We start from the raw sequence: 10696 nt of genomic DNA on the forward strand, positions 1-10696 counted from the left end.
CAGCAAATAAGGATATTAGCTCCAGGAACAGAGGAATTAGGTCTAGAAAGATGTGAATTAGGATTTACAGAAATTGCGGAATTGCGCACTGCAGAAATGAAAAATTAGGAGCTCCAGAAACATGGGATTTTAATCAGTACAGCGAAAGTTGCTCCTGAAATAACTGAATCACATTTAGAAAGAGAAGCGTTGTCTCATGAAACAGATGAACTAGTTTTTCCTGTAGCAGGGAATTAGGAGAGCGCACCAGAAGCAGAATACTTCGGCGCTAAATATAGCGAGAAATGGTAGCCACATAAAAAGCACAGATGCTTCATAAACAGCGCAATTTGAAGCTGCAGAAACAGTGGAATTACTTTCTCCACAAAACAACTGAAATAGCTCCAGAAACAGGCGAACTAGAACCTGCATAACCTGGGGTAGTCAGAGCTCCAGCAACAGCGGCATTGTGAGCTCTCGTAAGATTTGATTTAGCAGCTCCAAGAACATTGAAATTAACACCTAACAAGCGAAATAGCTCCACGAACATTGGAATGGGATATTCTTAGTTACCGGAATTAATTCCAGAAACCGCGGATTTAGCTGCAGAAATATTGGAAATAACTCTACAAACTGGGGAATTAAGTGCTCCAGAAACACCAGAATTCGGAGCTGCAGAGAGAGGGGAATTATGCCCAGAAGTATCGCGATTATATACAGAAAGAGAGAATTAGGTGCTCCAGAAACAGAGGACACTTCAGCTACAGATACAAGATGATTTGCTCCAGGAACAGGGGAATTTGCTCCAGTCGCAGAGGAATTCGGAGCTCCAGCGACTGCGAAATTAGTAGCCCCGGGAATGTTGGAATTAGCTCCAGAAACAACGCAATTCTCTCCAGAAACAGGGGAATTGGTTTTAGAACGAACAGAGTAAGCTCTAGAAAGAGGAGACTTAGCTGTCCCTGCAGCAGGAGATTTAGGAGAGCGCACCATAAATAGGACATTTCGGAGATATATATATACATATATATATATATAACTAGTAGACACTTAAATACGAAAATTAGGTGCTTCATAAATAGCGCAATTTGGAGCTCCAGAAAAAGGACAATTAGGAGCTACACAAACAGTCTGCTCCTGCATCCATTTATTGAGAAGGTGCTCCAGACCATTTTATAGCTACAGTCTGCTCCTCCATCCAGTTATTCAGAAGCTGTTTCAGACCCTGTTACAGCAGCAGTCAGCTTCTCCATCCTGTTATTGAGAAGCTGTTCGAGTCCCAGTTACAGCAGCAGTGTGCTCCTCCATCCAGTTATTGAGAAGCTGTTTCAGAACCTGTTACAGTAGCAATCTTCTCCATCCAGTTGTTGAGAAGCTGTTCCAGACCCAGTTATAGCAGCAGTCTGCCGCTCCATCCAGTTATTGAGAAGCTGTTCCAGACCCTGTTACAGCAGCAATCTTTTCCATCCAATTATTGAGAAGCTTTTCCAGACCCAGTTACAGCAGCAGTCTGCTCCTCCATCCCGTGATTGAGAAGCTGTTCCACACCCTGTTACAGAAGCAGACTGCTCCTCCATCCAGTTATTGAGCAGTTGTACCTGCCCTGGTATAGCAGCAGTCTGTTCCTCCATCCACTTATTGAGCAGATGTTCCAGACCTGTTACAGCAGCATTCTGCTCCTCCATCCAGTTATTGAGAAGGTGTTCCTGCATCCAGTTATTGAGAAGGTTTTCCAGCCCATGTTATTGCTGCAGTCTGCTCCTCCATCCAGTTGTTCAGAAGCTGTTCCAGACCCAGTTACAGCAGCAGTCAGCTTCTCTATCCAGTTATTGAGAAGTTGTTCGAGACACAGTTACAGAGCAGTTTGCTCCTCCATCCAGTTATTGAGAAGCTGTTCCAGACCCTGTTACAGAAGCTATCTTCTCCATCCAGTTATTGAGAAGCTGTTCCAGACCCTGTTACAGAAGCAATCTTCTCCATCCAGTTGTTGAGAAGCTGTTCCAGACCCTGTTACAGAAGCAATCTTCTCCATCCAGTTATTGAGAAGCTATTCCATACTGGTGGGGCGATGGTTCATCTGGGAATGCAGTGCTAGCTAATTCCACAGTACCACTGCTGTCACAGCTGCACAGGGGGGCGGGGGTTGTGGGAGAAGAGTGTTAGAGCAATAATAGTAAAATGTTCATTTGTTAGTGGAGCAGACAGGCCACATACGACATTCCAGTATGATATGTTGCCAACATGGTGCAGAGTCAATGTTTTAACTGAGCGGCTGCAGGGGATAGATGGGGGGAGTGAGTGAACAGTCAAAGGCTGTGGTCCATTATAGTACCAATGATATCGGAAGAAAGATGGATCAGGCACTGCAGGTAGTTTCTAGAAAGCTAGGAGAGAGATTAAAAAGCAGGACCCCAAAAGTAGTAATTTCCGGATTACTCCCAACGCCACGTGTCAGTGATGAGTATGATGTTATACCTATTATGGAGACATGGCTGAAATAATAGCAGGTATGGTTGGTCAACATTTCGGCTGATATGATTTTTAGGTGGGAGAAAGAGGGGGATAAAAACGAGGGGAGGGGATACGTCCAATTGTTGATTAAAGAAACCATTGCAGCTGAGGAGAGATTATATGCTTGATGGATCATCAATTCTAGACAGATGGAATCAATTGAACAACATAACCGCGGCGATCACACTGCTGGGAGGGTATTTCGACCGCTGCTAGTCAGAATGAGAGAGAAGAACAAAATTGTTGGCAAAGTTATAGGGGAGGAATAGGAGTCGGTTCCAACTACACTAATCTTAACTGGGATAGAATTAGTGCGAAGTAAATATAGTGGCAGAATTACTAAAATGCATTCAGGAGATCTTTATTTCCCATTTTGTTGCCAGCCAAAGAAGGGAGGGGGCGATTCTGACTTAGTTTTAGTTAATGAAGCTGAGCGTATGGAAGGGGTATCAGTAGCAGAGTATTTTGGTACTAGTGATCATAATTCAGTTAGATTTAGTGTAGTTATGGAAAAATACAAGTTTAGACAAGAAATAAATACTCTCAATTGGGGAAAAGTTAATTCTGTTCAGCAGAGATAGGATTTAGCCAACGTTGACTGGAAACAGATATGTGAAGCCAAAACGGTGCCAGAGTATTGGGAGGCATTCAAGCAGCAGATCCTCAGGTTTCCGAGCAAGTACGTTCCCTTAAGGAAACAGGGTTGGACTTGCAAATTCAGAGCTCCCTTGAAACCAAGGGGTTTACAGGGTAGGATAAAGGAAAATATGGGGCTTATGCCATAGCGATGCATCAATGCGTCAGGAACACTAGAAGATTATAGGAAGTGCAAACGTGAAATTAAAAAGGAAATTAGGAAAGCAAAGTGAGTGCATGAAAATATTTTGGCAAGTAAAATCAACGAAAACCCAAAGTTTTATAATTACATTAAGAGCAAGACGATATCTAAAGATTGGGTAGTGCTCATTAGAGACCGTAAAGTAATGTATGTGCGGAGCTGGAAGATTTGTTTATGGTTCTCAATGAATACTTTGCATTTGTTTACATAAAAGAGAGCGGCGATGCAGATGTTTCAATCGGGGGGGAGTTGGGGGGAGGAACGTAAAATATTAAATGAAATAAGCATAGTAAGAGAGGAAGTCTTATGCGGTTTAACAGCTTTGGAAGTGGAAAAATCCACAGGGCCGCGTGGAATGTACTCAGGCTGTTAAGAGAAACAAAAGAGGAAATAGCAGAGGGTCTGACCATAATAATACTCTCTGGCTACAGGTGTGGTGCCAGAGGACTGGAGGACTGCTATTGTCGTATCTTTGTTCAAAAAGGGAGAAAGGGATCGATGATCGATTACAGACGAATCAGCCTAACCTCGGTTGTGGAAAGATTATTGGAACAAATTCTGAGGAAAAGGATAAATATTCTTTTAGAAAGTCTCGGTTTGGTCAAGGAAAGTCAGCATAGATGTTTTCAGGTAAGGTCCTGCATGACTAAATTGATTACATTTTCTGACATGGATTATCCATAAGCGTAGCGCATTTGAGGTAGTGTATATGGATCTTACCAAGGCTTTCGACAAGGTTACATATGGCAGACTGCTCATCAAAGTAAAATCCCATAAAATCCAATGCAAAGTGGCAAGTTTGATTCAAAATGTTCCTGGGGGCAGCAAGCAAAGTTTAATAGATATTTTCGCAACTGAAAGTCTGTTCGAGTGGGGCTCCTCGTGGCTCCTTGCTTTTTGAAGTATACATCAATGAATTAGATGTGAATGAAGGAAGTATGATTAAAACGTTTTCAGATGACACGACCATTAGCTGTGCGGATGATAATGAAGAAGAACGTTCTTGAATGCAGCTAGTTATCAATGAAGTGGTCACCTGGGCAGAATCGTGGTGAATGGAATTCAATATGGAGAAGTATTAGGTAATGTATTTGGGGATGGCTAACACTGCAAGGGAATACACATTAAATGGTAGAGCACTGAGAAGTGCACTCTAACAAAGGGAATGTTTAATGTATGTCCACATACCCATGAATGTAGCAGCACAGGCAGAAAAGTGCGTTAAGAAGGCATCCGGACTAGTTTCCTGAATTGACGAGGCATAGAATATAAGAGCAGGGAGGTTACGCTTGAACTGTATCAGTTACAGCTGGAGTACTGCGTAAAGTTCTGGTCACCATATTGCAGGAAGCACGTGATTGCACGAGACAGGGTACATAGGAGATATACCAGGATGTGGCTTGGAATGGGGAATTTTAGCTGTGGGGAAAGATTAGACAGGCTGGTTTTATTTTCTCTGGAACATAGGAGGCTGAGGGGAGAAGTTGTTCATGTGTTTAATTAGGAGGTGCCGAGATAAAGTGGATCGGAAGGATCTTTTCCCTTAGCAGAGGAGGTCAACAACGAAGAGGCAAATCTTTAAAGTAATGGGTAGGTGATTTAGTGGGGAGTGAGAGGAAATTTTTTCACCTAGATTATGGTGGTGCTGATTGGGGGAGGGGTCGTGAGAGGGGAATTGTCCTAGATCGCACTGCCTGAAAGGGTGGAAGGTGCAAAAACGGTCACCACATTTCGAAAGTATTCGGACGTGTATCTGAAGTGGCGTAACCTACAGGTCTGTGGATCAAGATGTAGAAAGTTGGATAATGCTTGATAGCTCTTTATTGGGCGGTGTAAACGCGACGGACTGAAATGGCCTCCTTCTGTGCTGTAAATTTCAGTGATTCCATGATTCGATGAATAGAAAAAGTGGACATGAAACAGCTCATTGAAGGTAAACCAGTGTCAGAGCAGTGGGAGGCATTCAAGAAGGAGATACCAGATCAGTGTCACCATGTTCCTGGAAAGAAAAACGGCAACAGTGCCACATCTGGAGCCGCCTGGATAACAAGGTGCATACAGTGAAAGATAAGGCAAAGAGAGGAATCATTTTTCAGCAATCGAGAGCACAGTAGTGCAGAAATCTTCGAGGTGAAATTAAAAATGAATTTTGGGAAGAAAAGAGAAAACATGAAAAATACTGGCACGTTGAATCAAAGAAAACCCAGAGATATTTCACAATTGCATAAATAACAAGTGGATAACGATGGGCAGAATATGGCATTTAGCGACCAAAATGGTAATCTATGTGTGGATGTGGAGTATGTGGGGATGGACTTAACGAAAGTATTGCAGCGGTTTAATAAAGGAGGGCGACGATGCCAGCGTTAAAGGTAAGAAAGAAGAGAATGTAATATTGATTTGGATAAACATAGTAAGGGAGCAATGATTAAGGGGTTTGGTATCTACAAATTTAAATAAATCTCCAGGACGCAATGAAAGATAAGCAAATGGCGAAATTGCAGAGGCTCTGACGATCATTTGAGCAACCTCCCTTGGTGCAGGAGAGGGAAAAAAAACATTGGATAACTGTTAACGTTGTACCATTATTTAAAAAAGGAGAAAGTGAAACAGTGAATAATTAAATACAGGTAGTTTAATCCTGGTGATGGGAAAATTATTGCAATCAACGCTGAGGGACAGTATAAACCTTCATTTTGAAAGCATCGAATTGTTCAGGGAAGGTCGTGTCTGACTTATTTTAATTGAATTTTTTGAGGAGGTAACAAACAGTTCCGATATGGGCAGTGCATTTGAAGTAATCCACATAGATTTTAACAAACCTTTTGACAAGTCTCACATGGCAGGCTGATCAAAAAACTAAAAGCCCATTGTATTTAAGGGAGTGTGGCAAACCGGATCGGGAGGAAGAAAATGGTTCATGTATGCTTTTGCGAATGGAAGGCTACTTGCAATGAGGTTCGTAGGATTCAGTTCTCGGTCCCTTGTTTTCTGTAGTTCACATTAATGATTTAGACATAAATGTAGGGAGCATGGTAAAGAAGTTCACAAAAGATACAAAAATTGTCTGTGTGTTTGACAGTGAGGAAGGAAGTTTAGAATGCAGGAAAATATCGATTGACCAGTCAGTTGGGTAGAAAAGATAAACATGGCAATCATTCCAGGGAAGTGTGAGCTCATACAATCTATGAGGTGCAACAAGGCAAGGGAATATACTCAAAATAGCAGGGATACTGAGAGGTATGGAAGAACAAAGGGACCTTCGAGTGTATGCCCTCAGATCCTTAAAGTTAGAAGACAGGTCGATTATGTAGCTCAAAAAGCCTATGGAATCCTTTATTTATTAGCCAAAGGATAGAATGTAAGAGCAGGGTAGATACGGAACAACTGCAAAACAATAGTTAAGGCATAGCGAGAGTACTGCCGCAGTTCTATTCACTACTTACAGGAAATATTTGATTGCACTCGAGAGGGCACAGTGGACATTACGAGGATGTTGAATAAACTGGAAAATTGAAGCTATGAGGAAAGTTTGGATGAACTATGTTTTATTTTAATTGGAATTGAGGAGTCTGATGAAATATTGAATTGAAGTGCATGAACTATGTGGGCCCTAGATAGAATGGGTAGCAAGGACATTAGAAAGAGTATTTGCCTTAGGTGAGTAGTCAAAAATCAGGCGCATCGATGCAATTAGTTTGTATCATGATTAGAAAGGAGATAAGGGGAATACATTTATCCAGATGATGATGGGTGTCTGGAACTCACTAGCTGAAAGGGTGGTAGACGCACAAACCCTCACCATTATTTATAACGTACTTGGAAGCGCACTTAAAGAACCGTATCCAACAGGGCTACGGACCTCGTGTTGAAGGTCGGTTTAGGGCTGTTAGCTATTTGTCGGCGGGCAGAGACACAATGAGACAAATGGCTTCACTTAGTGTCGTATTATTTCTATTATTCTATCAGGAGAAAGTGTTAGAAAGATTCAGAGATTTCGAAAGAGAATTCAAGAGCCTAGAGCCCAGGCAGCTGAAGGTACGGCCATGAATGGTTGAGTGATTATAATCAGGGATGCTCAACGAGACAGGATTAGAGGAGTGAAGATTTGTCAAGGATTTATGGAGCTGGAGGAGAAGACAGAGATAGGGCGGGGCGAGGAAATGGAGCGGTTTGAAAGCAAGGATGAGATTTTATTATCGATGAGGTGCTTAACCGGGAGTGAATGTAGGTCAGTGAGCACAGGGGCGATGGGTGAAAGGGCGTAGTGCCAGTTAGGTTACAGGCAGTCTACTTTCTGGATGACCACAAGTTTTCATAGTGTAGAACGTGGGTGGCCACCCAGGAGTGCATTGGAATAGTCCATTCCAGGGGCAACAAATGCATAGATAAGGATTTTAACAGCAGACGCGCTGAAGCTAGGATTGAGACGGCTGATGTTACGCACGTGGGAAACTCCATAACTCAGATGTAAAAGGTTGGCAACCAGCGAGGAAGGATTTGGTTGCATGCAGTCCGCGGTTTAGTTTAATGGACTGTGATTTAAGTTATGGGATTGAGGAGGATTTGGAAGGAAGTCAAGAAGCAAAGAAACTTCCTGACGGCAGCAGAAAAGCTGTCGAGGAGGAAGTGCACGGAATGGAGATTAACTTTGGAATTATCGTTTCTCAATCATTGAACGGTTCACAGCCGTTGATTTGTTTGGAGTGCAAGGAATGGGTACAATTGAGGTCTCATAACCTCAGGAAGCATAGAGAGGGAGGAAGGAAGGTTCACCAGACTGATTCCTGGGATGTTGCGATTGTTCGATGACAAGAGTTGAGTGGACCATGATTATACTCGCTCGAGTTTCGAATAATGAGAGCTGAACTCATTGAAATATGCAACATTCTTACAGTGCTTGACAGCATAAATGCAGAGAGGACGTTTTACTCTGTCTTGCGAGTCGAGAACCAGGGGGCACTGTCTCAGAATAAAAGATCTGCTATTTAGGACGGAAATCAGGAGAAACGTTTAAAACTCAGAGGATGATGAATTTTTTGAATTATATACAACATAAGGCTGTGGAGGTTCAGTCTTTGAATAAATAAATGACAGCGATCGATAGATTATGGGATATTAAGGGCAGTAAGGGATGATCATGTTAAATGGTGGAGGAGGCTCGAGGGGCCGGATGGCCGACTCTTGCTCCTATTTCTTATGTTCCTTTGACTAATACACATCAACATCCTGGGCGTCATCATTGACAAAGTAGATGTGGGCAATCCTGGCGAGCTCAGTCTGTAGAGCATGAGATTTTTAATTTTAAGGTCAAGTGTTCGAGCCCCACCTTGCGTGAATTATTTTCCTTAAACTTTTATGTTACTTTCACGCGAATTAACCCACACATTCAAAAAGTAGTTAGATTTGTCCCTTATGTCTAAAAGGATCAATGGGTATGGAGAGAAAGCAGGAAAGGGGTAGTGAGGGAATGATCAGCTATGATCATAGTGAATGTTGGTGCAGGCTCGAAGGGCCGAATGGCCTACTACTGCACCTATTTTCTATGTTTCTATGTTTCCCCTTGTGGGGGAATCTAGAACTTGGGGGCACAGTTTCAAAATAAGGGGTCATAAGAACATAAGAAGTCGGAGCAGGAGTCGGCCACATGGTCCCTCGATCCTGCTCCACCATTCAATACGATCGTGGCTGATCCCCATAACCCCTTATTCCCTGAAGGTTTAAGGGTCGCCCATTTAAAACGGAGATGAGGAGGAATTTCTTCTCTCAGAGGGTGGTGAATCTTTGGAGCTCTCTGCCCCAGAGAGCTGTGGAGGCTGGGTCATTGAATATATTTCAGGTGGAGATGGACAGATTTTTGGATGAGGCCATATGGATTGAATTGGTGAACAGAAAAGGGGCAATCACACGACTGGGAATGTACGGCACACCCCCGAACATCCAGAGGGAGATATAGGGTCTGGTTGTTGTGATTCAGCAAGGAAACTATCGATCCTGGAGGACAAATACTCTGTTCCAAAGGAAACGGACCCAGCCTCTCCAATTGATCAGTTAATTAATGATGTTTTCGCGTGAAAGCAACAGAAAAGTTTAACAAAACTTATTCGCCCAACCCTGAGATTAAAAGTCTCAAGCTTTACCGATTGAGCTCGCCTGGCTGGGCAAATGTGGCATCCTTGACGTATGTCAAATATTGTGGGTGGATTAATGATGATTGAAATCATGATTGAGTATCTCACAAACTTGAATTATGGAGTTCATTCAGTTCGCATTTCTTTAATTGTGCAAAATAAGATTGTGGGTTATTTAATGATGTTTTTCCATGAAAGCTGCATTAAATTAAAATAAATGTAATCGCCTGACGTGGGGCTCGGACTCACGACCCTGAGATTAAAAGTCTCATACTCTACCGACTGAGCTAGCCGGGCTTCCGCCCAACGCTGGTTTTTATCGCTCATTGCAGCCAGGCGCTTGTTGGCTCCGCCCCAGATGTTGAAACTTGCTGTTGAAACTTGTGTCGTGTTTGTCACGTTTGCTTTGCACGCAAAAGGTCCCTGGTTCAATCCCGGGCAGAAACATTATGTTTAAACTTTCTGTGGATGAACAATCGGAGGCGAGTTTAGTCTCCTGGAAAATGCTGCCTGATCTGCTGAGATTTCCAGCATTTGCTGTTTTTATTTGCTATTTATTCTCCTGGCAAAAGGGCTCCCTTATTCATTAATTGCTCTTTATTTCACTTCAATAAATGGATAACATTGACTGAGAGAAAACGGATCCACCGGGGAACTTTTGCGTGTGAGGCCAACGTGATATCCGCTACACTGCAGCCCATCAAAGGGCGAGAAACCACTGAATATAAAGGATGAGCTGACAAATATCAGGGGCAGTGCAGTCTGGTCAACGTCACACCCTCCTTTCTTATTCAGCAGAGGCATGAACGGGAGTCAGACGCCACAAAGTTTCATTAAAGACACAAATACAATTAACACTTGCAAATCTTTTCAGTGTAAAATTCTTTAACTTTATTTGAAATCCTATTGCGTTGAATCTGCAAATACGCACGGTGGGATATTATCTTCACTACTGATTGTATTTTGTGTGCACGATAGGAATAACCGGTGCTGTTAAATTTGATAATAAATTTGCCACTGATCCCTGAAGACTTTGAACCAGAAAGCTAAAATACAGTGAGTAAAATGGGATATGGTTTTCGAGTTAAGATGCAAAGCACAGGACAAATGATTGAAGTATGGACTGTTCCTGCGTTAGCATTTGTTTAATTGTGCAACAGAAGGTGAGGGGTTAATTATTGATAGTTTCCCGTGAAAGCAAGAGAAAAGTTTAAGAAGAAATCATACGGTGCCTGTC

The 10696-nt window shown here is 42.5% G+C and overlaps 1 non-coding gene across 1 annotated transcript; it reads right to left on the minus strand.

Annotated features, from left to right (window-relative positions):
• Positions 1 to 9683: 9683 nt before the first annotated feature.
• On the minus strand, positions 9684 to 9756 carry trnak-uuu (transfer RNA lysine (anticodon UUU)). Its single transcript has one exon. It is a non-coding gene; the product is annotated as a tRNA-Lys (tRNA).
• Positions 9757 to 10696: the final 940 nt, after the last annotated feature.

This window comes from Pristiophorus japonicus, unplaced genomic scaffold (genome assembly GCF_044704955.1).
Source record: "Pristiophorus japonicus isolate sPriJap1 unplaced genomic scaffold, sPriJap1.hap1 HAP1_SCAFFOLD_70, whole genome shotgun sequence".
NCBI lineage: Eukaryota > Metazoa > Chordata > Chondrichthyes > Pristiophoridae > Pristiophorus > Pristiophorus japonicus.